This window comes from Bubalus bubalis, chromosome 14 (assembly GCF_019923935.1).
Source record: "Bubalus bubalis isolate 160015118507 breed Murrah chromosome 14, NDDB_SH_1, whole genome shotgun sequence".
Classification (NCBI taxonomy): domain Eukaryota; kingdom Metazoa; phylum Chordata; class Mammalia; order Artiodactyla; family Bovidae; genus Bubalus; species Bubalus bubalis.
Genome location: NC_059170.1, coordinates 73,366,704 through 73,391,793, shown reverse-complemented (window position 1 = coordinate 73,391,793; position 25,090 = coordinate 73,366,704). Strand labels below are relative to the sequence as shown.

At 40.4% G+C, this 25,090-nt stretch overlaps 1 long non-coding RNA gene across 2 annotated transcripts; it reads right to left on the bottom strand.

Annotated features, from left to right (window-relative positions):
• Positions 1 to 1,601: 1,601 nt before the first annotated feature.
• LOC123329282 lies at positions 1,602 to 24,744 on the bottom strand. Of its 2 annotated transcripts, none has more exons than XR_006544690.2 (4): positions 23,946 to 24,744; positions 8,551 to 8,693; positions 7,088 to 7,194; positions 1,602 to 2,153 (listed from the first exon to the last, which is right to left on the bottom strand). It is a non-coding gene; the product is annotated as an uncharacterized LOC123329282 (long non-coding RNA). The 2 variants fall into 2 exon arrangements; XR_006544689.2 differs by lacking the exon at positions 23,946 to 24,744 and adding an exon at positions 20,835 to 21,051.
• Between the last annotated feature and the right edge of the window lie 346 nt (positions 24,745 to 25,090).

Genomic DNA, 25,090 nt, shown 5'->3' with positions numbered 1-25,090 from the left:
TGGGCAGAAAACACACGTAGTCAGAACCTGGTCCTCTCAGACTGTTACACAAATTCCTCCCTCCTGTGGCTTTTCTCTGCATCTCTTTGCTGATAGCCACCCACCCTGTCTGCTGGTTCTAACGCTGTCCTGTCAGCCTTTAGGCTGTGACATATGGGTCACCTCCTATGTGTTACATATGTCCCTCCTCTCCCCCTGCCCCAGCAATTTCCATATCTCTGCCTCATCCCTAAACAGAAGAACATGCTAGACATCCTCAGCTGCATCCTCTCATTTTTTCTAAATTATATTACTTACTATAAATAATAAGATATACATACACAAAGGATAAATCCAAAAGGTACACAAGTGCCTGCTAAGTCGCTTCAGTCATGTCAGACTCTGCGATCCTATGGATCATAGCCTCCCAGGCTCCTCTCTCCATGGAATTCTCCAGCCAAGAATACTGAAGTGGGTTGCCATGCCCTGGGAAGAACCAGGGATCGAACCTGTGTCTCTTATGTCACCTGCATTGCAGGCGGGTTCTTTACCACTAGCGCCACCTGGGAACCCATAATCTTAAAGGTACCCAGGGGCATAGATCTAGAAGTCTCTGTTTCCTGTTTCCCTAGTTCCCTTGCTCAGAGTTAACTACTGTTACCCGTGTCTCGTGCCCTTCCAAAAAGAAGTAGTCTACAAATTGACAACACATAATCTAGAGATTTTTATTCTTTGCAGAAACTATAACAATTTAAAACATCTTTATGTGCCTTTTTTCCACATAAAATGTATATCTTGTAAAAGGTTTCATCTCAGCATATCTGCATGTACTACTGTGTAAACCTCAATAGATTTCCCTCATTTTTTAAAAAAGTTATTTAATGCTCAATGTTATATATGTACACATGGTTTATTTTAGCAAAGTCTTTTTAAACATACCTAAAATAATGACTTAGAGGCTTAAATAAGATAGAAGTGTATATCATGAGAAAGATGAGCAGAGTTAGGTGGCTTAGGGCTGGTGTTGGTAACTATAGTCTCAGAGACTGAATGTGCTTTCATCTTGATGTTCCTCTGTTCTCAGCATATGGATTTCTCATGTTTAAAGGTGGCTGCTTGAGCACCAACCTTCATCTATGCATTCCAACCTGAAGGCAAACATGCTCCCTATCAAGAAGGACACATCCCAGCTCACAAAATCCGTTCAGTTATATCTCATTTTCCAAAACTAGTCACGAAGCTACACCTAGCTGGAAGGGAAGATGGGAAATGTCATCACAATCCAGGGAATCAGTGGATAATTGGGGGTTCTACTAAGAAAAAAGGAGAGAAGAAGGAATACTGAGATTCAACAATCAGTTTTTGTCCCAGAATTGTTGCTGGTTCATTAACTTTTACAAATACTGCTGAAGTGAACCTTCTATTTCACACTATGTGGGAAGATCTGTAGAATTTCTAGGTCATGTGGTGAGTGCATTTTTACTTTCATGGATATTACCAGTTGCCACCCACGGACAAGGGAATAATGCATACCTGTACCAACACTTTGTCATAGTGCTCCCACATCCTGAACAATTCCAACAGTGCTCACAATTTTTATTTTTTGATCTTTATCTTTACCAATGTGATAGCTAAAATACAGTACCCCCAATAGTCTTAGCTTGACTTAATAGGACGTTCTCTTATTTTTAGTTAAGCTGAGTACTTTTTCAAATGTATCATTTCTATTAATAGTATTTCCTTAACTCTGAATAGTTTCCATCATTTGCCCATTTGTTCACTGGATCATTTCCTTGTTGCCCTGTAGAAATTCTTCATAAGTTGGGGAAATAAACATTTTCAGTAGTACATATGATAAATATTTTTTCATAGTTTTGATTTTATTTATTGTTTTTATTCCCATGACTTTTTTAAGCGATGGAAGCCTTTATTTCTTTGTTTCACAAGGAAAGTTTAGCAGAGTTGGTTGCTATTCGGTGATTAGTCAGAGGGATCGAATTCCATATCCTCATTCCAGTCTGACACTTCATATCCTACAACCTTGGCTGGAGCTGGGGCAGCAGCCATGGGAGCAGCAGCCACAAATACAGATGCAGCAGCCAAAAGGCCTTGACTTTCGCAGCAAATGGAAAGGTATCATCAGTTTCCACAGACCAAGCCATGATCACTTGGACCTGCTGATGACAGAATGGGTTAGCAATGCCCCAGGTGGGCAGCGGATCTGCAGACACCCCCCAGGAAGCAAGAACACAGTTTGTGCTGTCAGGGACCTTGGGCTTATAGATGCTGGATGAGGAGCCTGGGGGAGAAGGGGCGATTTTCGGCATGTTTCTCAGTGTGGTTTCATGGCTTCTCCCTTTGTTTCCAGTCTTAATTAGCTGCACATCACTCAGGATGTGGATGGTAATTTGTTTTTAATGTGGCTAAATTGATCCCTCTTTAAAAATGCTTTTGGGCTTTGGGACAGTCTTAGGAAAGTGTTTTCCATACCAAAGTCATTAACAAAAAGAAACTCCTATGATATTCTTTTTCATACTAATAATAATTACAAAGAAGCTCCAACCTGATTTATTTTTTCATGACTGCTGGTTACCCTGGCACCCTGACCCATTCACCTTCCTCCACTGATTTGACAGCTTGGCTACATCTCAAAGGAAGACAATAGTTCTTATTCACTTAAAATGGATGCATCTTAATTGTACTTTCTATTGGTTAGCTCCTGTACTGTCAGTGATATTATTCACTACCTTTTAGAGTCACACATTGCAGTTGTATCCAGTTTGCAGTGAGAAGAGTTAAGCACCAAGAGAGTTAAGCATCCAGACTCATCTACTCACAGCCTAGATTCTGAACCACATACTGCTAAACAGTAGAGTGGGGAAGGAATTCAGGCTACAGAGGTTTTTCTAGACTGACAAGTGGCCACCCCAAATTCATATGTTGAAGCCCTAGTACCTCAAAATGTAACTGTATTTGGAGAGGGGACCTTGAGAGAGGAAGTTAAATTATAATGAGGTCATATAGGTAGGCCCTGATCCTACATAACTGGTTTCTTTATAAGAAAAGGAAACCAGGACGCAGACGAACACAGAGGGAAGTCCACAGGAAGACAAAGGGAAAGACGGCCGTCTACGAGCCAGAGAGTGGCCTAGAAGAAACCGACCCTGTTGACACCTCAGACTTTCAGCCTCCAGAAATGTGAGAAGATTACCGTCTGCTGTCGGAGTCACCTAGTCTGTGGCACTTTGTGAGGACAGCTCTAGGAGACTCACGCAGAGGTACATAGGCCTGGCTGAGTCGGTTAGGGCTCTCTGGCAGCAGGTTGTGGCAGTTTACTCAGAGCTGCAGCCTTAGGCCACGTTCTCTGGACTCTGAGGTATAGGTCTGCAGACAGCAGGTCTGCTGCGAGTGGCCACAGGAGCCGCACCCGCGAGGCAGTGAAGGCGGCGGGGAGAAGAAGCTGAGCTGTAACTGCAGCAGGAGACTCCGTTGATCCGAGGGGGAGCTCTGGACCTGAGAGGCCCTTGATGGTAATCCAGGTTGAGCCAAGAGGGCCAGGTCTTTGTACCCCTGAAGGCTGTGCCCTGGACGAGATCCTAAACCAGGTGAGGGAGTTCTGTGTGGCTGAGGGCAAGCACTGGGAGGGCCTTGGCTGTGAGCCCTCAGGGCCAGCGCCACTGTGGCCCAGGAGAGGGGATCTGATGGCACTCCCCCGCATCCACCTCCCTGTGCAGAAGGGAAGCTCACAGCTCAGAGGGGCAGCCTGAAGGAGCAGCCCTCAGCAAGGGCTGGCACGGAGTGGCCTTGGGAGTGTGGAATGCAGGAACAAACGAGACCATTTCTCGTGCAACAATCACAGGGATGAAGTGGCCCCAACCATCACTGTGCTGTTCCTTTCAGGATTCTGACTCATAGGATAGAGTGACCTTGATCACCTACTTGCTTTTGGGCAGAGGAGGGCATGACCCCTTGACTGACAGTCCCCAGAAGACTACACAACATGGGGGTAGGCTGTTTCTGAAAAAAAAGGAACCCATGGAAGAAAGGAGACTGATACCAAGCAGGTGAAAACATTGAACCCGGGCCATCTGAGTTGGATTCTCAGTCTTGGGTGTCCTTGGGCAAGTAGTTTGAACTGTTTCATCTATAAAGTAGAAATAAATATTACCTACATCATAGGATGCTTCAATCTTAAGTGATCTCTCTCTCTCTGTGTATATATATATATATATATATGTGTGCAGGTGTCTACATAAACGAATTATACATACATACATGCACACATACATACGTATATACATGGTAGACGCTGAAGAGATCAAGATGAAATGGCAACAATACATGGAAGAATTGTACAAAAAAGATCCAAATGAACCGGATTATTATGACGGTGTGATCAGCCACCCAGAGCCAGACATTCTGGAGAGCAAATTCAAGTGGGCCTTAGGAAGCACTGCTGTTAATAGAGCTAGGGAATGCAAGAGAATTCCAGTAGAACTATTCAAAACCCTAAAGGATGATGCCATCAAGGTGCTACATTCAGTATGTCAGCAAATCTGGAAGACCCAGCAGTGGCCACAGGACTGGAAAAGGTCAATCTGCATCCCAATTCCCAAGAAGGGGTGTACTAAAGAATGTGCTAACCATCAGACAATTGCACTCATCTCCCATGCTAGTAAGGTCATGCTTAAAAACTTGCATGCTAGGTTTCAGCATTATGTGAACCAAGAACTTCCAGATGTCCAAGCTAGACTGAGAAAAGGAAGAGGAACCAGATATCAAATTGCCAACATTCACCGGATCATAGAGATAGCTAGGGAATTCTAGAAAAACATCTACCTCTGTTTCATTGACTATGTCAAAGCCTTTGACTGTGTGGCTGTTGTTCAGTTGCCCAGTCATGTCCAACTCTTTGAGAGCCCATGGACTCCAGCACGCCAGGCTCCCCTGTCCATCACCAACTCCTGGAGCTTGCTCAAACACATGTTCATCAAGTTGGTGATGCCATCCAACCATCTCATCCTCTGTTGTCCCCTTCTCTTCCCGCCTTCAATTTTTCCCAGCATCAGGGTCTTTTCCAATGAATCAGTTCTTTGCATCAGGTGGCCAAAGTACTAAAGCTTCAGCTTCAGCATTAGTCCTTCCAATGAATATTCAGGACTGATTTCCTTTAGCATGGACTGGTTGGATCTCCTTGCAGTTGAAGGGGCTCTCAGAAGTCTTCTCCAGCATCACAGTTTAAAAGCATCAATTCTTCAGTGTTCAGCTTTCTTTATAGTCCAATTCTCACATCTATACATGACTACTGGAAAAACCATAACTTTGACTGGACAGACCTTTGTTGGCAAAGGAATGTCTCTGCTTTTTAATATGCTGTCTAGGTTGGTCATAGCTTTTATTACAAGGAGCAAGCATCTTTTAATTTCATGGCTGCAGTCACCATCTGCAGTGATTTTGGAGCTCAAGAAAATAAAGTCTGTCACTATTTCCATTGTTTCCCCATCTATTTGCAATGAAGTGATGGAACCAGATGCCATGATCTTTGTTTTGTGAATGTGGAGTTTTAAGTTTCACTCTCCTCTCACTTTCATCAAGAGGCTCTTTAGTTCTTCACTTTCTTCCATTAGGGTAGTGTTATCTGCATACTGAGGTTATTGATATTTCTCCCAGTAATCTTGATTCCAGCTTATGCTTCATCCAGCCCAGCATTTTGCATGATGTACTCTGCATATAAGTTAACTTATGTAATCAGGGTGACAATATACAGCCTTGACATACTCCTTTCCCAATTTGGAACCAGTTCTGTTGTTCTATGTCCAGTTCTAACCATTGCTTCTTGACCTGCATACAGGTTTTGCAGGAGACAGGTAAGGTGGTCTGGTAGAATTTTCCACAGTTTGTTGTGATCCAATCAGTCAAAGAATTTGGCATAGTCAACAAAGCAGAAGTAGATGTTTTTCTGGGATTCCCTTACTTTCTCTATAATCCAATGGATGTTGGCAATCCTCTGCCTTTTCTAAATCCAGCTTGAACATATGGAAGTTTTTGGTTCACATACTTTTGAAGCATCGCTTGGAGAATTTGGAGCATTACTTTGCTAGCATGTGAGATGAGTGCAATTGTGTGGTAGTTTAAACATTCTTTGGCATTGCCTTTCTTTGGGATTGGAATGAAAACTGACCTTTTCCAGTCCTGTGGCCACTGCTGAGTTTTCCAAATTTGCTGGCATATTGAGTGCAGCACTTTCACAGCATCATCTTTTAGGATTTGAAATAACTCAACTGGAATTCCATGACCTTCACTAGCTTTGTTTGTAGTGATGCTTCCTAAGGCCCACTTTACTTTACACTCCAGGATGTTTGACTCTACGTGAGTGATCACACCTTCGAGCGCTGAAGAACTGATGCCTTTGAACTATGGTGCTGGAGAAGACTCATGAGAGTCCCTTGGACAGCAAGGAGATCAAGCCAGGTAATCTTAAGGGAAATCAACCCTGAATACTCATTGGAAGGACTGATGCTGAAGCTAAAACTTCAGTATTTTGGTCATCTGATGCGAACAGCTGACTCATTGGATAAGTCCCTGATGCTGGGAAAGATTGAGAGCTAAAGGAGAAGAGGGTGTCAGAGATGGCTAGATGGCATCACCAATGCAATGAACATGAACTTCACAAACTTTGTGAGATAGTGAGGGACAGAGAGGCCTGGCATCTGCAGTCCACAGGGTCACAAAGTCAGACACAACTGGGTGACTGAACAACTAAACATATATACACACTCACATATTCATGATGCCTATGTAAAAAGAGCCTCCATTTATTTGAGTGTCTATGGTCACTAGGGCCTCATCAAGTACAGCTGACCCTTCAATAACATGGGGGTTAGGGGCACCCACCCTCCACCCAGTGGAAAATTTACAGTCTGCCCTCCATCTATGCAGTCCTTGTATCCACAGTTCTACATCCCTGGTTTTAACAACTTTCAGATCATAGTGTACTGTAGTATTTGCTATTGAAAAAAAAAATGTAAGTGAACCCACACAAACCCACATTTTTCAAGGGTCATCTGCATTTCCTATCATTTCATCTATTTGCAATTTGCTTACTCACCTCTTCTTTGAGAACAAGAGGGACACTTCATCTTCTTGAAAATGCTAATCTTCAAATTCTAGATTTGAAACATCCGTTAGACATGCTGCCTCTTTTTGCAGAGAGGACTGTGGAATTGCAAAGTTTCACAATGTTAGAGTCTTCATATTCAGTGTGGGGTGTGCCTGATTTTGCATTGTAAAAAATTAATAGAAAATAGGAGTGTAAAGAGAAACCAAAAGAAGAGTTTGCCTAATAGATTATCGGCTCACTGGGGGATGCAGAAACAGAGCTTTCCCAGGGGGTTCTCAACACCAGGTGTTGAGGCAGGGGCAGGGGCAGGATGAGAGCAGGGTGGCCTGATGTCAAGACATGGAGGGGCTACCTAAAGTTCAGATACCAGCGAAGTTCCAGAGATGAATACCCAGTCCTGTTTCTGTCTTTGCTAATTCTAGAGAGCAATATCTATCCTGGGACCAGGCAGAACTTGAATGAAAATAGGGATGGTGAGGAGAGGACAGGGCAAGGTGGAAAGAAATTGGCATTTTCTCCCAAACATCTATTTTCAAAAAGAAATCTAATCCCAGCAACAAGATGTCAACTTTACTCCCAAACACAGCTAGCAAGAGGGATGGCTTCTGTGGATACTTCTCTGCTTGCAAATATTTCCCCTCCGAGGTCACACAAGGAGCTGATACATCCATTTCCCTGAAATAAATGCCATCCTGGAGGTCTTCCTGTCACCATCAGGGATGATGAGCAGTGTTAAAGGAGGGGAATAATGACATGGCAGAGTGATTGAAAGGGTTTGGGATGTGGTTTTCTGTTTCTTTCAGACAAAATAAAACCATTATCTGTGTTTCATCTTTTTCAGAGAGATTGTTTCCTGAGCTCTCTCGTGCCTGAAGCCCGTTGCAGCTTTCAGGAACAATACCAGCTTGTCACAATTATAGATCAGTTCATCACCACAGGCAGTCTCCAATCTCCTTGAGCTCTTTCCAGGGGAAATGACTTTTCTGGGTCTACCTTATCCCTGGGTATTTTGCCTTTTGAAAAAGTTGGTGCTGTACTTATCCATTATCTGCAGAGAGCTGTCAGATAGAACACACCCAGGAACCCTGAAGAATTTGCAGGTGGCCATCTATGAGAGACCGAGACCCCCATTAGCTGGTGGGTGGGTCAGCAGAAATGAGACACTCAGACATATGGACTCGGTGGGGACAAGTGTTTGCTGCAAAGGGTTAAGGATACGCTTGATGTTGAAGAACTTAGGGTTCCTTGGTGCATTTCTTGTCCATTGCTAAAACATGCCCAGGTCAGTAGGATCAAGGGGGCCAGGACAGAGTGAGGATGTCAGGAGAGCTCTCAGTATCCTCACTTTTACACTTGCTACCCTAGGTTACCCCTGCTCACTCGGAAGCCACATCCTTAATATCCTGGCCCTTGACCTTGCTTTATCAACAGCAGCCCATCACCAGACTCACTGTGCAGTTTTCAGCTATCACACTGCTGCTGACTCTTTGCTGTGAAAGTTCTTTCCATCCCAGGGTTTTTTGTTTTTTTGTTTTTTTTTCCCAAGTACAGGCTTCAATCCAGCCCAACACACAAAAAATGTGTACCTTGAAATCTACAAGACATTGTTGAAAAGAAATTAAAAGGATGTAAATAAAAGAAAAGCTATTGCATTTATGCATAAAAGACATGTTATAGTAAATATGGTAATACACTCCAAATTGATCTGCAGATTCCCACCTGACCTTCTCGCAGAAGTGACCAAACTGATGCTAGAATTCATGTGAAAATTCAAAGGACCCAGAATAGCCAAAACCACCTTGAAAAAGAAAAAAAAGATAGAAGGCTCACTCTTCCCATTTTAAAAACTTACTTCAAAGTTACAATAATTAAGTCAGGGTGGTACCAGATAAGGATAGACATATAGGTCAGTGGAACAGAATTGAGAATTCAGAAATAAGCCTTTATATCTATGGTTAATTGATTTTTGACAAGGGTACCAAGACAATTTATTTGGGGAAAGAATAATCTCTTTAGAAATGGTCCTGAGACTATAGGATTTCCACATGTAAAAGAATGAAGTTGAATTCCTTTCTTATACCATTAATGCAAAATAAATCTTAGACCTAAATGTATAGCTAAAAACTATAAAACTCAGAAGAAAACATAGGAATAAATCTTATTACTTTGAGTTAGTCAATTGTTTTTAGATCTGATACCAAAAACACAAGTGTCAAAGAGAAACAATTATATACTGAATTTTATTAAAATTAAAAGCATTTTTTCTTCCAAGTAAATCATTAAAAAAGTGAAAAGACAACCCATAGAAGTACAGAAAATATTTTGAAATGTTTACAAATCATATGTGTGTTAAAGGAATCAGACAATCTGGCAGTAAAAAGATCCCAATCTAAAAAATGGACGAAGGCTCTGCATAGTCACTTCTTTAAAGAAGATATACAATAGTCCAAGTACGTTAAAGATGCTCAGCATTACTATTCATTGGGGAATGCAAATCAAAACCGCAATGAGATCCCACTTCACATCCACTAGGACAGTTGCAGTCAAAAAGACTCACAGTAACAAATGTTGGCAAAGATGTGGAAAGACTGAAACCCTTTGCAGGTGAGAACGTCTCGTCACTTTGGAAAACTGCCAGTTCCTCAAAACATCACACACAGAGTTACCAATGTTGTTTAGTTGATAAGTTATGTCTGATTCTTTGCGACCCCAAGGAAATATAACCAGCCAGGCTCCACTGTCCATGGGATTTCCCAGGCAAGAATACTATAGTGGGTTGCCATTTCCTTCTTCAGAAGATCTTCCCTACCCAGGGATAGAACTCAAGTCTCCTGCATTGGCAGGAATGTTCTTTACCACTGAACCAGCAAGGAATCTGTATGATTTAGCATACAATTCAGCAATTACTAGGTAAAATTAAAGAAATCTGAAAATACATGTCTATAAAAACACTTATACACAAATATACATAGCAATATTATTCAAATTAGCCTATAAGTGAAAGCAACCCAAATATCCATAACTGATGAGAGGATGAACAAAACATGCTATATCCATACAACAGAATACTACTCAGCCATAAAAAGAAATAAAGTATGAATACATGCTACAGCAGAGAAGGCAATGGCAACCCACTCCAGTGTTCTTTCCTAGAGAATCCCAGGGACAGGGGAGCCTGGTGGCTGCCGTCTATGGGGTCGCACAGGGTCGGACACGACTGAAGAGACTTAGCAGCAGCAGCAGCACATGCTACAGCATGGATGAAACTATTATGATAAGGAAAAGAAAACAATCAAAAAAGATCATATAGGAATACATTTATAAGAAATACGTTAAATAGCCAAATGTATAGAGACAGACAGTAGAGAGGTCGGGGAAAAGGAGAATGGGGGGTGACTTCTCATGGGTATATTTCTTTTAATAATATTCTAAAATTATTAGTGAATTTTGCATAATTCTGTGAATATATTAAAACCATTGCATTATACATGTTAAGTGTCTATGTTGCATTGGCATATGAATTTTATGTCAATAAAGTTGCTTTTAAAAAGTATAAGCTTTACTTGTTTTGACTTTGCTTTTAACATCACTGTATATATTGCTATACTGAAAGTCAGCATTGGAGAGGAAAGAGAACAAATTTACAGCTTTCAGGGAAGAATGCCCAATAACTTGCTTTAAATGATCAATCACTTGGGGGCGAAGTGACACACAAAATAAATATGGAAATAAGCATTTTTTCCTTCTGTTCCATAACATGAACACACGGACTGCTATGGAAACAGAAAGGAAGACTCCAATAATGTTTGGCTAAAATATATACAGTTATATTTAATAGCACCAGGAAAAATTTCAGAGCTCTGCGACTGGACCCATACTGAAAGGCTCTTCGAATTACTTTTCTAGATTTGATAGTAATACTATTCACCTTGAAGAAATTGAGGAGATGTTAGGAAAGGGAAATTAATAATGTGGTTGTTCTGTATGTGACTTTGGGAAAGAATTGTCCCTTGGCTGGGACTCTACACCAGTAGAGACCCATCATCATACTATTGCACATTCAGAAAGACTGGATTCATTATCCATGGCAGACCTTGCTCCTCTTCACTAAGATAACAGGAGCCTTACTTCCACATCTTTGTTGTGCCTCACATTTTACACGAAATGGCTCAATCCAAGTCTTTATCAGTGTCATCCACTTGTGTGTATGTATGCTCAGTGGCGTCTGACTCTGCAACCCCATGGACTTAGCCCACCAGGTTCCTCTGTCCGTGGAGTTTCCCAGGCAAGAATACTGGAATAGGTTGCCATTTCCTCCTCCAGGGGATCTTCCTGACCCAGGGATCAAACCCGTGTTTCTTGCATTGGCAGGTGGATTCTTTACCTTGCATGGGCCATTTCCACTGGTAAACGACTTAGTTATTAATTCAGTGGAGTACCATATTTATCAGGCTCATGCTAATGTTGAAAGTAACTATATAACACATTCTATAATCAACATACTGGCCTTTATAAAAGAATTTCCTTTCAAGTGGTGACATGTTGGTTCAACTTAATCTAAATTAAATAAATTAACACCTCAGGAGATAGAACTCTGTGGGTGTTTTTTCATGTTCTCCTAACCCAATGGAACCTAGAAAGAGGTCCATTGATCTATATGTACTTAATAAGTTGGTAAGAAATGGTACAGAATGAAGTAGAACCACAGACTACCAAAACCAAAGAAATGAAATGATGGGTGGTCTTTGAGAGACACACCAACTTTGCTTCTTGGGATGCTCACCCCTGGCAGCCCTAGGGACCTTTGCTAACATGACAAGTATTTAGTTTTAATTTTTAAAAAAATTTTGATCACACCATATGGCATGTGAGATCTTAATTCTCCAAACAGGGATTGAACCCATGCCCCCTGCATTGGGAGCACAGATTCTTAACTATTGGATCACTGGGGAAGTCCTGAAAAGTATTTGTTTATAGAAGTTCAACAGGGCAGGTAGGTAACATTATTTGTGGAATAAAAAAGTACCAAAAGATATGACCCAGTATTGCTTACAAAATCAACTGTCAAGCTTATTTTTCTCAGCATGAGGAATTTCTGATTTTAAAGTTTGGCATCTTGTTATCTGCCTGGGAAGCCTCTGGGCTAATCACACATTTGGACAGAGCTGAATTATTCAGACTGTCTACCTTTGTGCTTTTGTGACCCTAGCAGGCTGCCTGGAATAAAGATTTCAAAGTATCCCAGAATATCCCAGTTGACACAAGTAAAATAAACTAAATGAAAAATGCCTATATTTTTAAAATAATTTAAAAACTCTCAGCTAATCAGAAAAAAAGTCCCACTTCCTTGTACAATCTGAGATTGGCCCACCGTATATATAATCATATGAAAATACATAGATAACTATTTGATTAGCTTAATCATTATATAGACAACTTGGGAATTCTCCAGGCCAGAATACTGGAGTGGGTAGCCTTTCCCTTCTCCAGGGGATCGTCCCAACCCAGGGATCAAACACAGGTCTCCCACATTATGGGTGGGTTTTTTATCAGCTGAGCCACAAGAGAAGCTCAAGATTACTGGACTGGGTAGCCTATCCCTTCTTGGATAGGATCTTCCCAACTCAGGAACTGAACCGGGGTCTCCTGCATTGCAGGTGGATTCTTTACCAACTGAGCTATCAGGGAAGCCCTTGACTAGTTTGATCATTATATAGACAACCTAGTCAGATAATTTAATATCTTCTTTTCTGGCCATGCCACTCTGCACGTGGAGTCTTAGTTCTCTGACCAGGGATTGAAATTTAGTCCCTCCATGGGAAATGCAGTCTTAACTGGTGAACCACCAGGGAAGTTCCCAAGTCAGATAATTTAAGTTAAAGCAAAATGGCAGGAGGAGAACAAGATGGCAGAGGAGTAGGTGGACATGGAGTACATGTCTCTCCACAGATGATACATCAGGACTACACCTTCAGAAGTGCATGCAGAACACCAGCTGAAAGCAGACAGGAGGACCTGACCAGAGGAAAAGAATACATAGAACCACGCAAAACTTGGTAGGACAAAGGAACTAAGGGGAAAAACAGGAGTGTTAGTAGGACTGGACCTGCCCTCAGCGGGCGGGGGAACTGAAGCAGGTGTCCAATCCCCACGTCGGGGCAACTGTCTGAGTAACAGGAGAAACATTTAAGGCTGAGAGTGAAACAGCTGATCTGTGGCAGCCTAAATAGAATGAGAATCAGACAGTCCTTGCCGCAGGGATGAGGGTCCTCTGGAAGGCGCAGCGGCTGAGAGCTGGAGTTCGGGAAATGTGGAGCAAATGAGTCAGTTCTTCGCATCAGGTGGCCAAAGTATTGGAGTTTCAGCTTCAACGTCAGTCCTTCCAGTGAGCAAATCTTCTTTATCTACCTCTAACTTTGCATATCTATTCTTTCTTTTCTTTCTTTGCTTTTCTCTCAACATACTTGTTAGTTTTATTTTCATTGCTTTATTCCCCACTTGGCACCTTGCTCTAGTTTTGTTTTCCAGTTTGTGCTTTAGTTAGTTTTGTTCTGGTAGATATAATTTTTGGTTTTCTTTGTTCGCCATGTTGATCTATTTACGTTATTTATATTGGGCTGTTTTGATTTTGCTTATGGGTGTGTATGTATAGGTATATATTCACTCACACTTTTTATTGTTGCTATAAACCTCTGCATCTAAGTTGGACTTTTGCAGCTCTGTGGAGTTTTCTTTGCTTTCCTGTTTTTCTTTCTTCTTCCATTTTTTTTCTTTTCTTTTTTATAATTTTAATTTTTTAAAAAACCTATTATATTTTTTCTACATTTATTCCTTTGTTTGCCTTCCCTACTGTTCTTTCCCCCCATTAAAGCAGTTAATCTTTAATGTAATAAATCTTCTTTATCTACCTCTATTTAACTTTGCACATCTATTCTTTCTTTCTTTGCTTTCCTCTCAACATATTTGTTAGTTTTATTTTCATTGCTTTATTCCCCACTTGGCACCTTGCCTTAGTCTTGTCTTCCCATTTGTGCTTTAGTTAGTTTTGTTCTTAACTGGTAAATATAATTTTTGATTAACTTTGTTCGCCAGGTCAGTCTACTGTACTTTATTTTTGTTGGACTGTTTTGACTTTGCTCATGGGTATATATGCATAGGTGTATATTCCATTATTTTAATTAATATTTGCCAGATTTTGTAACTGCCATTTGTCTGGGGTTCATCTTTGGTTTCTTGCCTTTTGATATTTGTTTTAATCTCACTTAATGCCATAACAAACCACTTGTGAAATCTTCATTCCTGACCAGAAATCAAGCCCTGAACCTTTGGAATGGGAGCACTGACTCCAAGACCCTAGGCTACCAGAGAACTAACCCTAGGGAGTATCAAGTAGTGAGAACTCACACAAAGGAAACCACTTGAATACAAGACCCAGCATCACCCAACCACCAGTAGCACCCTGTGCAGGACACCTCATCTAAACCACAAACAAAACAAAAATACAAACCAAATCATCAGCAGACAGGGTTACTACCTCACTTAGCCTTGCCCATCAGAGGAAAAACAAACAAACAAAAGCTCAGTACAAATCTCACCCTATATGAAGCTTACACAAACCACTGCACCAACCTTAGGCCAGAAACCAAAAGGAAGAATGAATTCAACCTTTAAGCCTCAAACACAATAGGTTAGAAAAATAAATAATGAAAAGGCAGAGAAATACTACCAAATGAAGGAACAACCTAGAAACACAGAAGTCCAAATAAATGAAGAGCAAATAGGCAAACTACCTGAAAAAGAATTCAGAATAATGATAGTAAAGATGATCAAAAACCTTGAAAACAAAATGGAGAAAATGCAAGAATCAATCAACAAATATGTAGAAGAATTAAAAAATAAACATACAGAGACAACACAATTACTGACATTAAAAATACTCTAGAAGGAATCAATAGCAGAATATCTAAAGCAGAAGAATGAATCAGTGAGCTGGAAGATAAAATGGTGGAAATAACTTCTGAAGAGCAGAATAAAGTAAAAAGAATGAAAAGAACTGAGGATAGTCTCAGAGACCTCTGGGACAATATCAAAGACACCAACATTCAAATTATAGGGGTCCCAGAGGAAAAAGAGAAAAAGAAAGGGCATGAGAAAATTTTTGAAGAGATTGTAGTTGAAAATTTCCTCAATATGGAAAAGGAAATAGTCAATCAAGTCCAAAAAGCACAAAGACTCCCATACAGGATAAATGCAAGGTGAAGCACATCAAGACACATACTAATCAAACTAACAGAGACTAAACACAAAGAAAGAATATTAAAAGCAGCAAGGGAGAAGCAACAGGTAACATACAAGGGAAACCCCATATGCTTAAATAGCTGATCTTTCAGCAGAAACTCTGTGGGCCAGAAGGGAATGGCAGGATATATTTAAAGTACTGAAAGGGAAAAATCTACAATCAAGGTTACAGTACCCAGCAAGGATCTCATTCAAAACTGATGGACAAATAAAAAGCTTTTCAGACAAGCAAAAGTTAAGAGAATTCAGTACCACCAAACCAGCTTTACAACAAATGTTAAATGGACTTATATAGTCAAGAAATAGAAGAGAATAAAAAAGATCTACAAAATCAACCCCAAACAATTAAGAAAATGGCAATAGGAACATATATATCAATAATACTTTAAATGTAAATAGATTAAATTCTCCAACCAAAAGACATAGGCTGGCTGAATGGATACAAAAACAAGACCCATATATATGTTGTCTACAAGAAACCCACTTCAAATCTAAAGACACATATAGACTGAAAGTGAGAGGATGGAAAAATATATTCCATGCAAATGGGAAGCAAAAGAAAGCTGAAGTAGCAATCTTCATATCAGACAAAATAGACCCTGAAATGAAGAAAATTACAAGAGATAAGAAAGGACATTACAAAATGATCAAGGGATCAATCCAAGAGGAAGACATAACAATTGTAAATATCTATGCAAGGATGGCAGTCCTGGGTGTTCATTAGAAGGATTGATGCTAAAGCTGAAACTCCAGTACTTTGGCTACCTCATGCGAAGAGTTGACTCATTGGAAAAGACTCTGATGCTGGGAGGGATTGGGGGCTGGAGGAGAAGGGGACGACAGAGGATGAGATGGCTGGATGGCATCACCGACTCGATGGACATGAATTTGAGTGAACTCCGGGAGATGATGATGGACAGGGAGGCCTGGCGTGCTGTGGTTCATGGGGTTGCAAAGAGTTGGACACAAATGAGTGACTGAACTGAACTGAATGCACTCAACATAGGAGCACCTCAATACATAAGACAAACACAAACAGACATAAAAGGAGAAATAGACAATAACACCATAATAGTAGGAGACTTCAACATCCCACTCACACCAATGGACAGATCATCAAAAAAGAAAATTAATAAGGAAACATAAGGCTTAAATGATACAAATTAGATGAGATGGATCTTGTTATCTTCAGAACATTCCTTCCAAAGAAGAATACACCTTCTTCTCAAGTGCACATGAAACATCTACAGGATAGACCACATCTTGGGTCACAAATCAAACCTCAGTAAACTTAAGAAAATTGAAATTGTATCAAGCATCTCCTCTGACCACAACGCTAAGAGACTAGATATTAATTATAAGAAAAAAACTATAATAAACAGAAACACATGGAGATTAAACAACATGTTTCTAAATAACCAACAGGTTACTGAAGAAATCAAAAGGGAAATAAAAAAATTTCTAGAAACAAATGACAATGAAAACATGACAACTCAAAGCCTATGGGATGCAGCAAAAGCAGTCCTAAGAGGGAAGCTTATAGCAATACAATCCTACCTCAAGAAACAAGAAAAACATCAAATAGACAACCTAATTTTACACCTAAAACAACTGGAAAAAGAAGAACAAAAAACCCCCAAAATTAGTAGAAGGAAGGAAATCATAAAGATCCAAGCAGAAATAAATGAAAAAGAAATGAAAGAAACAATAGTAAAGATGAATAAAACTAAAAGCTGGTTCTTTGAGAAGATAAACAAAATTGACAAACCTTTAGCTAGACTCATCAAGAAAAGAAGAGAGAAGAATCAAATCAACAAAATTAGAAATGGAAAATGAGAGGTTACAACAGACAGTGCAGAAATACAAAGGATTATAAGAGACTATTATGAGCAACTATATGGCAACAAAACGGATAAACAGGAAGAAACAGACAGATTCTTAGAAAAGTTCCATCTTCCAAGACTGAACCAGAAAGAAACAGAAATCATGAACAACCCAATTACAAGCACTGAAATTGAAGCTGTGATCAAAAATCTCCCCAAAAACAAAAGCCCAGGGCCAGATGGCTTCACAGGAGAATTCTATCAAACATTTAGAGAAGAGCTAATGCCTATCCTTCTAAAACTCTTTCAAAAAATTGCAGAGGAAGGAACACTTTCAAACTCATCCTATGAGGCCACTATCACCCTGATACCAAAACCAGACAATGACAACACAAAAAAAGAAAACTGCAGGCCAATATCACTGATGAACATAGACGCAAAAATTCTCAACAAAATTGTAGCAAACAGAATTCAGCAACACATCAAAAAGCTCACACACCATGAGCAAGTTGGGTTTATTCCAGGAATGCAAAGATTCGTCAATATACACAAATCAATCAATGTGATACACCATATTAACAAATTGAAAGATAAAAACCATATGATCATCTCAGTAGATGCAGAAAAAGCCTTTGACAAAATTCAGCATACATTTATGATTAAAACTCTTCAAAAAGTGGGCATAGAAGGAAGCTACCTCAACATAGTAAAGGCCATATATGATAAGCCTAGAGCAAACATTATTCTCAATGGCAAAAAACTGAAAGCATTCCCCCTAAGATCAGGAACAAGACAAGGGTGTCCACTTTCACCACAATTATTCAACATAGCTCTGGAAATCCTAGGTACAGCAATCAGAGTAGAAAAAGAAATAAAAGGAATCCAGATCAGAAAAGAAGTAAAGCTCCCACTGTTTGCAGAGGACATGATACTGTACATAAAAAACCCTAAAGACAGTATCAGAAAATTACTAGAGCTAATCAGCAGATTTAACAAATTTGCAGGATACAAAACCAATACACAGAAATCACTTGCATTTCTATATACTAACAATGAAAAATCAGAAAGAGAAAATAAGGAATCAATCTCACTCACCATTAAAACAAAACGAATTAAATATCTAGGAATAAACTTATCTAAGGAGACAAAAGAACTGTACACAGAAAATTATAAGACACTAATGAAAGAAATCAAAGATGACATAAACAGATGGAGAGATATTCCATGTTCCTGGGTAGGAAGAATCAATATTGTGAAATGACTATACTACCAAATGCAATCCACAGATTCAATGTGGATTACCAATGGCATTTTTACCAACGGCATTTTTCACAGAACTAGAGCAAAAAATTTCACAATTCATATGGAAACACAAAAGACCCCAAATAGCCAAAGCAGTCTTGAAAAAGAAGAATGGAGCTGGAGGAATCAACCTTCCTGATTTCAGATTATACTACAAAGCTACAGTCATCAAGACAGTATGGTACTGGCACAAAAACAGGAATATAGACCAATGGAACAAGATAGAAAGCCCAGAAATAAACCCATGCACCTATGGGTAGTTTATTTTTGACAAAGGAGGCAAGAATATACAATGGGGCAAAGAAAGCCTCTTTAATAAATGGTGCTGGGAAAACTGGAGAGCTACGTGTAAAAGAATGAAATTAGAACACTTTCCAACACCACGCACAAAGATAAACTCAAAATGGATTAAAGACCTAAATGTAAGACCAGAAACTATGAAACTCTTAGAGGAAAACATAGGCAGAACAGTCGATGACCTAAATCAAAGTAAGAGCCCATGGCCCACCTCCTAGAGTAATGGAAATAAAAACAAAAGTAAACAAGTGGGACCTGATTAAACTTAAAAGCTTTTTAACAGCAAAGGAAACTATAAGCAAGGTGAAAAGACAAACCTCAGAATGGGAGAAAAATAATAGCAAATGAAACAACTGACAAAGGATTAACTTCCAAAATATACAAGCAGATCATACAACTCAATGCCAGAAAAACAACCAACCAATGAAAAAGCGGTGAAAATACCTAAACAGACATTTCTCCAAAGAAGACATACAGATGGCTAACAAACATATGAAAAGATGCTCAACATCATGAATTATTAGAGAAATGCAAATCAAAACTACAATGAGATATCACCTCACACTTGTCAGAATGGCCATGATCAACAAGTCTACAAACAATAAATGCTGGAAAGGGCGTAGAGAAAAGGGAATGATCTTGCATCGTTGGGAATGTAAATTGATACATTTACATTTACAGCCCATATGGAAGAAGGTATGAAGATTCCTTAAAAAACTAGGAATAAAACCACCATATGACCCAGCAATCCCACTCCTAGGAATATACCCTGAGGAAACCAAAATTGAAAAAGACACATGTATCCCATTGTTCATTGTAGTACTATTTACAATAGCTAGAATATGGAAGCAACTTAGATATCCATTGACAGATGAATGGATAAAGAAGTTGTGGTACATATACACAATGGAATATTACTCAGTCATAAAAAGGAATGCATTTGAGTCAGTTCTGATGAGGTGGATGAACCTAGAACCTATTATACAGAGTGAAGTGAGTCAGAAAAAGAAAGATAAATATTGTATTCTAATGCACATATACAGAATCTATAAAAATGGTACTGAGGAATTTATTTACAGGGCAGCAATGGAGAAACAGTCATAGAGAACAGACTTATGGACATGGGGAGAGGGGAGGAGAGGGTGAGATGTATGGAAAGAGCAACATGGAAACTTACATTACCATATATAAAATAGATAGCCAACGGGAATTTGCTGTATGGCTCAGGAAACTCAAAGACGGGCTCTGTATCAATCTAGAGGGGTGGGATGGGGAGAGAGATGGGAGGGAGTTTCAAAATGGAGGGGATATATGTATACCTATGGCTGATTCATGTTGAGGTTTGACAGAAAACAGCAAAATTCTGTAAATCAATTATCCTTCAATAAAAAAAATAAACTAAACAAAAAAAATTAAAACAGCAAATTTTAAATTGTCTTTTCTGGGAAACTACCAGGCTTGGATAGACCCTGGATGTAACTGCACAGTCAATTCTCTCCATATATAATTTCCTTGAGATTTTGCTTACCCAGAAAGGCCCACATGGAAAGGGTGTAGAGAAAAGGGAATGATCTTGCATCGTTGGGAATGTAAATTGATACATTTACATTTACAGCCCATATGGAAGAAGGTATGAAGATTCCTTAAAAAACTAGGAATAAAACCACCATATGACCCAGCAATCCCACTCCTAGGAATATACCCTGAGGAAACCAAAAGGCACTTCCATGACAGGACTGTTTCTTCCCTGTACACTGATCCATAAGCAGAGTGGAGAGACACAGGAGAAAAAACCAGATCATGCCTGTCCTGGTCCCAAAGCAACGGCAAGATGGTGCCAGGACATAATGAGACATGAGGGATTGTTGGCATAAGGTTTAATTCAGCCAGGTTAGCTGGCTGGTAAAGATGGGCAAATTCATCACCCCAAATTGTATTCAGAACAAATCAAGAATTGTCATTCAATACTGATTTAATTCATGCTTCACTGAATCCCCAAGCATTAAGAGAATTACCTGAGTCATGATCCCTGCTCTCATCTTGTCTGCTGAAGGGAGACAAACAATTTCCACACCTCGGGATGAGTGCTAAGGCACCCACTGCAGTCCTCTCGCCTGGAGAATCCCAGGGACGGAGGAGCCTGGTGGGCTGCAGTCCATGGGGTCGCTAGGAGTCAGACACGACTGAGTGACTTCACTTTCACTTTTCACTTTCACGCATTGGAGAAGGAAATGGCACCCCACTCCAGTGTTCTTGCCTGGAGAATCCCAGGGACGGGGGAGTCTGATGGGCTGCCGTCTATAGGGTCACACAGAGTCGGACACGATTGAAGTGACTTAGCAGCAGCAGCAGGATATTATAGAAATCAGGTGCCTCCAACCCATCTGTGAGTTTCAGGCCTGCCTTCCGCAGGGAAACTTGATTTGGCTGGAGGAAAGAGCATTTAATTCCTGTCACGCTAACGAGTGGCAGATGGGATGGATGGTCGGTCCGCCTCACTAAGAACGCCTTAGGTGCACTGGAAATGAAAAACAAGTGCTAAGCTTCCATTTGTCAAATGTTTGCCAGAGTTGGGGTTTTTTTTTATTATTTTTTGTTGCAGGAATATACACAGAGAGGGAGCAGGTGGGGAAGGTACAATACCTCATACGCCAGCCTCCAGAGATTCAATTTTCCATTACTGTAAATACTATTCACACAGGTGCAAAAAGCTCAGCTTTAGTTTCTAAGTCCTAGAGTTAATGAGTCCTGAGAGTGAGGATCTCAGACTCAGTAATTGCAGGAAAGTGGCAAAACCAACACTGAGGCCTAGCTCTCAAGCTCCAGGGAACACAGAGGTGGGAGCAGCTAAGTGTGCTTCTGGGGTCCCAGTCCGTGTGCGCCTGTCAGTCACCCTCCTTGCTCACCTGAGTTGAGTGCAGAGGGGAACATGCAGATCACGGGAGGGTTTTAGAGGATGAGCAGCTCAGCCTTGCCGTGAAAGAGAGATGATCTGCTTTGTCAGGCACCACTTACTCTATTCTTCGGGTTCTTATTTTTTTAAGATATAATTGGCTTATAACATTGTATTCATTTTAGGGGCACATCATAATGATTTGATATATGAATGTATTGTGAAATGATCACCACAAGAGGTTTAGTTTATACCCATCACCATACATATAAGTCACAACATTATATTTCGTGTAAGAGAACTTTTAAGATCTACTCTCTTAAGAATTTTCGGTTATAAAATACAGGATGCGGTATTGTTAACTATTGTCACCGTTCTGTATGTTACATCCCTGGGACTTATTTTTCTTATAATTAGAAACATCCTTTTTGACCACCCTCATCCATTTTGCCTACTCTCCCCCCACCCCTTCACCTCTAGCAACCACAAATCTGTATCTGTGAGTTTATTTTGTAGTTGTTGTTTTGTTTCATTTAGATTCCACACATAAGTGAGATTATACAGTATTTGCCTTTATTAGCCTGATTTATTTCATTTAGTATAATACTATCAGGGTCCATTCCATATTGTCACAAATGGCAAGATCTCCTTTTTCATGGTGAAATATATATATATATATATATATATATATATATATATATACATACACACACATCACATCTTTATCCATTTATCCATAGATGGACAATTAGATTGTTTCCATATCTTGGCTTCAGTGAACATGGTCAGGGAGAGGGGTGTGGTGCAGACAGCTTTTGGAGATGATGATGTTGTCTTCAGGTTCTTTTTAGAACACAACTTCTTTCAAACTCTTTTAGAATTATACTATAATTATGTAATATTTCAACATTGGGGGACAGAGGAGTGAAGGGTACATGGGAAGTTACATTTCTTTGCAACTTCCTCTGAATCTATAATTATTTCAAAACAAAAAGTTTTTAAAAAGTCTGCTGTTGCATTAGGCATAAAGTAAAATAATAATAAAAAGAATAGGCTCTCTCTTCATTCAAAAAGGTAAATCCTGTATGCATATTTGTCAGGGATGTGTTTTACCTTAGATAATATTTTTTACGTAACTGCCATATAATATCACTTCCTCATCATACAGTTGTCCATTTACTTACTAAATTCCTTTTTTTTTTTTTTTTTTTTTTTTTTTTTTTTTTTTTAAATTCTTACTAAATTCCTTCATCCACTGAGTACGAGTTGAGCACCTGTCGTATGCCAGGGCATTGCTGTAGGTGCTGGGCATAGCACGCAGAGTGAAAATAAGATTTGTCCTCATGATTCTTATGGTTTAATAGGGAAGACAACCATTTAACAAATCTCAAAAGAAATGCATAGATGTCATTATGACAAATACTCAAGGTGAAGCACACAGCAGGCTAACAGAAGCTTCTTCTGGAATTCTCACAAGAACTAAATGATACCATATGTAAAATACTGTTAATCCCATTAACTTCTTGACAAATGTTACTGGTCATTAATATTTGGTGCAGATAAGGAACTCAGTTTTCATTTAAATTTAGTCCTTCTCAAAGTACCCCAATCACTATCTGTCTTAGTCCTCTCACTCCTCTCTGGCTGGACACCCTTTCCCTGCTCCCCCAGGAATTATAGGTGCTGCCTGCCCACCCACTGGGCACATGCACACAGCTGCCCCAAAACACTGCACAGAAGCCTAACTTAGCACAGGCCTCTGGAAAGCTGGCCTTGGACTCTTGGAGCAGCTGGCTTCCCTGACAGATTACTTTAGGGCAGTCAGAAGCCAGCTTTGGTGGACCTGCGAGCACGACACTGGGAGGATCCAAGTGCTTTTGAGAAATTGGCAAGTTCAGTTTTAAGAGAGCAGTACATCTGCTGACACTGTTATCCACTCCCATAGGAGACGTTCGGCCTAGTTTCTCTGCCATGGAAATCCCTTGGACCCTTCAGTGTGGCCAGAGCCATTCACATCTCAAGCATGGGAATGATTTTCAACACCTGAGCTGAGAGGCATGGGTGAATTGATGGGTGCTTGTGCAGGGACCCAGACTTCGAGGAATGAGGGGACAAGAAAAGTCAGTGGGGAAAGACACATCTCCAAGAAGGCTCTGGCAGCCACACCATCATCGGACAAGAGCCACGGGGTTGAAGCATTTGAACAAAATATCTCTGAGATACACTCACTCACCTTGTGAGTTGCTTTGTGTTGGGGTTGGGGAAGCTGGACATGAATCTGGAACCCATGCTGTAAGTGGTGATGAGAGAACAGGAAAGAAACAGGAGATGGGGTGGGGGGTGACGAGTGTGGTCCTGCTCAACTTGAAGGGCTGGACACCACCAGGTAGAGGTTTTCAGAAGACACCTGGCATTTCACGCCTTTAACCTCAGCAACGGACTGAGATGAGCGGCTGTCCAAGCACCAGAGGCTGTTGAAATGGTGGATGCAATCCGGCTCACTCAAGGAGAGCCAGGGCCCAGGTGGTGCCCATAAGAGCCAACTGCTGCTGCTCCCGCGAGACCACCTTGTGCGTTACATTGAACCTTCGCCACGTGTGTGCTCCCTGCCTCTCTGTGCAGATCCTGCACGCCTGTGTCTCCCACAGGATTCATTCTCCTACTGTGATTGTTGAAGGAACACAAAAGCAGGTGGGCAGACACACAAGCCCCATGACTGACTTAGGACAAGGTACTGAACTCACTTGGCCTCGATCCCTCATCTGGAACTAGGGCTAATGGGAGTTCCTGCCTCAGGGTGGTGTTGGGAATATTCAAGCTTTTGACACAGTATCTGTTAGTGCCCAACAAATGTCAATTATTATTAATAGTTGGAAAAGAGCAATAGACACACACAATACCAAGAGACTACACACAATATTACATCAAAGTAGCAGTTTGAATCTGATTGTTGACAATAAAATTCATGATACCCTTAAACTTAAAGCACATGTTGGATGTTTGTGGATATCCACATATGTATACGAATAAAAGTGTTTGAGCACCCACGCATATGCGCATGCCAACATACCTGCATACACATCTGCCTTCTTCAGGAAACATCACTGTGGTACCCGTTTTTCTTCAGAGCACTTGTCGCAATTACGAGCATTGCATTTCTTTCTTGTGACTTTCCATCAGTTTGTAAGCATCACGAGGGCATGGACTTAGGACATGGACATGGGCATGAACAGTCCCATCACCTGGCATTGACAATGGCACGTGGAGGAGCTCAGTGACGATTTAGTGGCTGAATGGATGGAGAGGTTGAGCAGAGTGGCACTCCCAACATTAGCTACAATAGAAGCCTTCCCCGCTGCTGCCAAGTCGCTTCAGTCG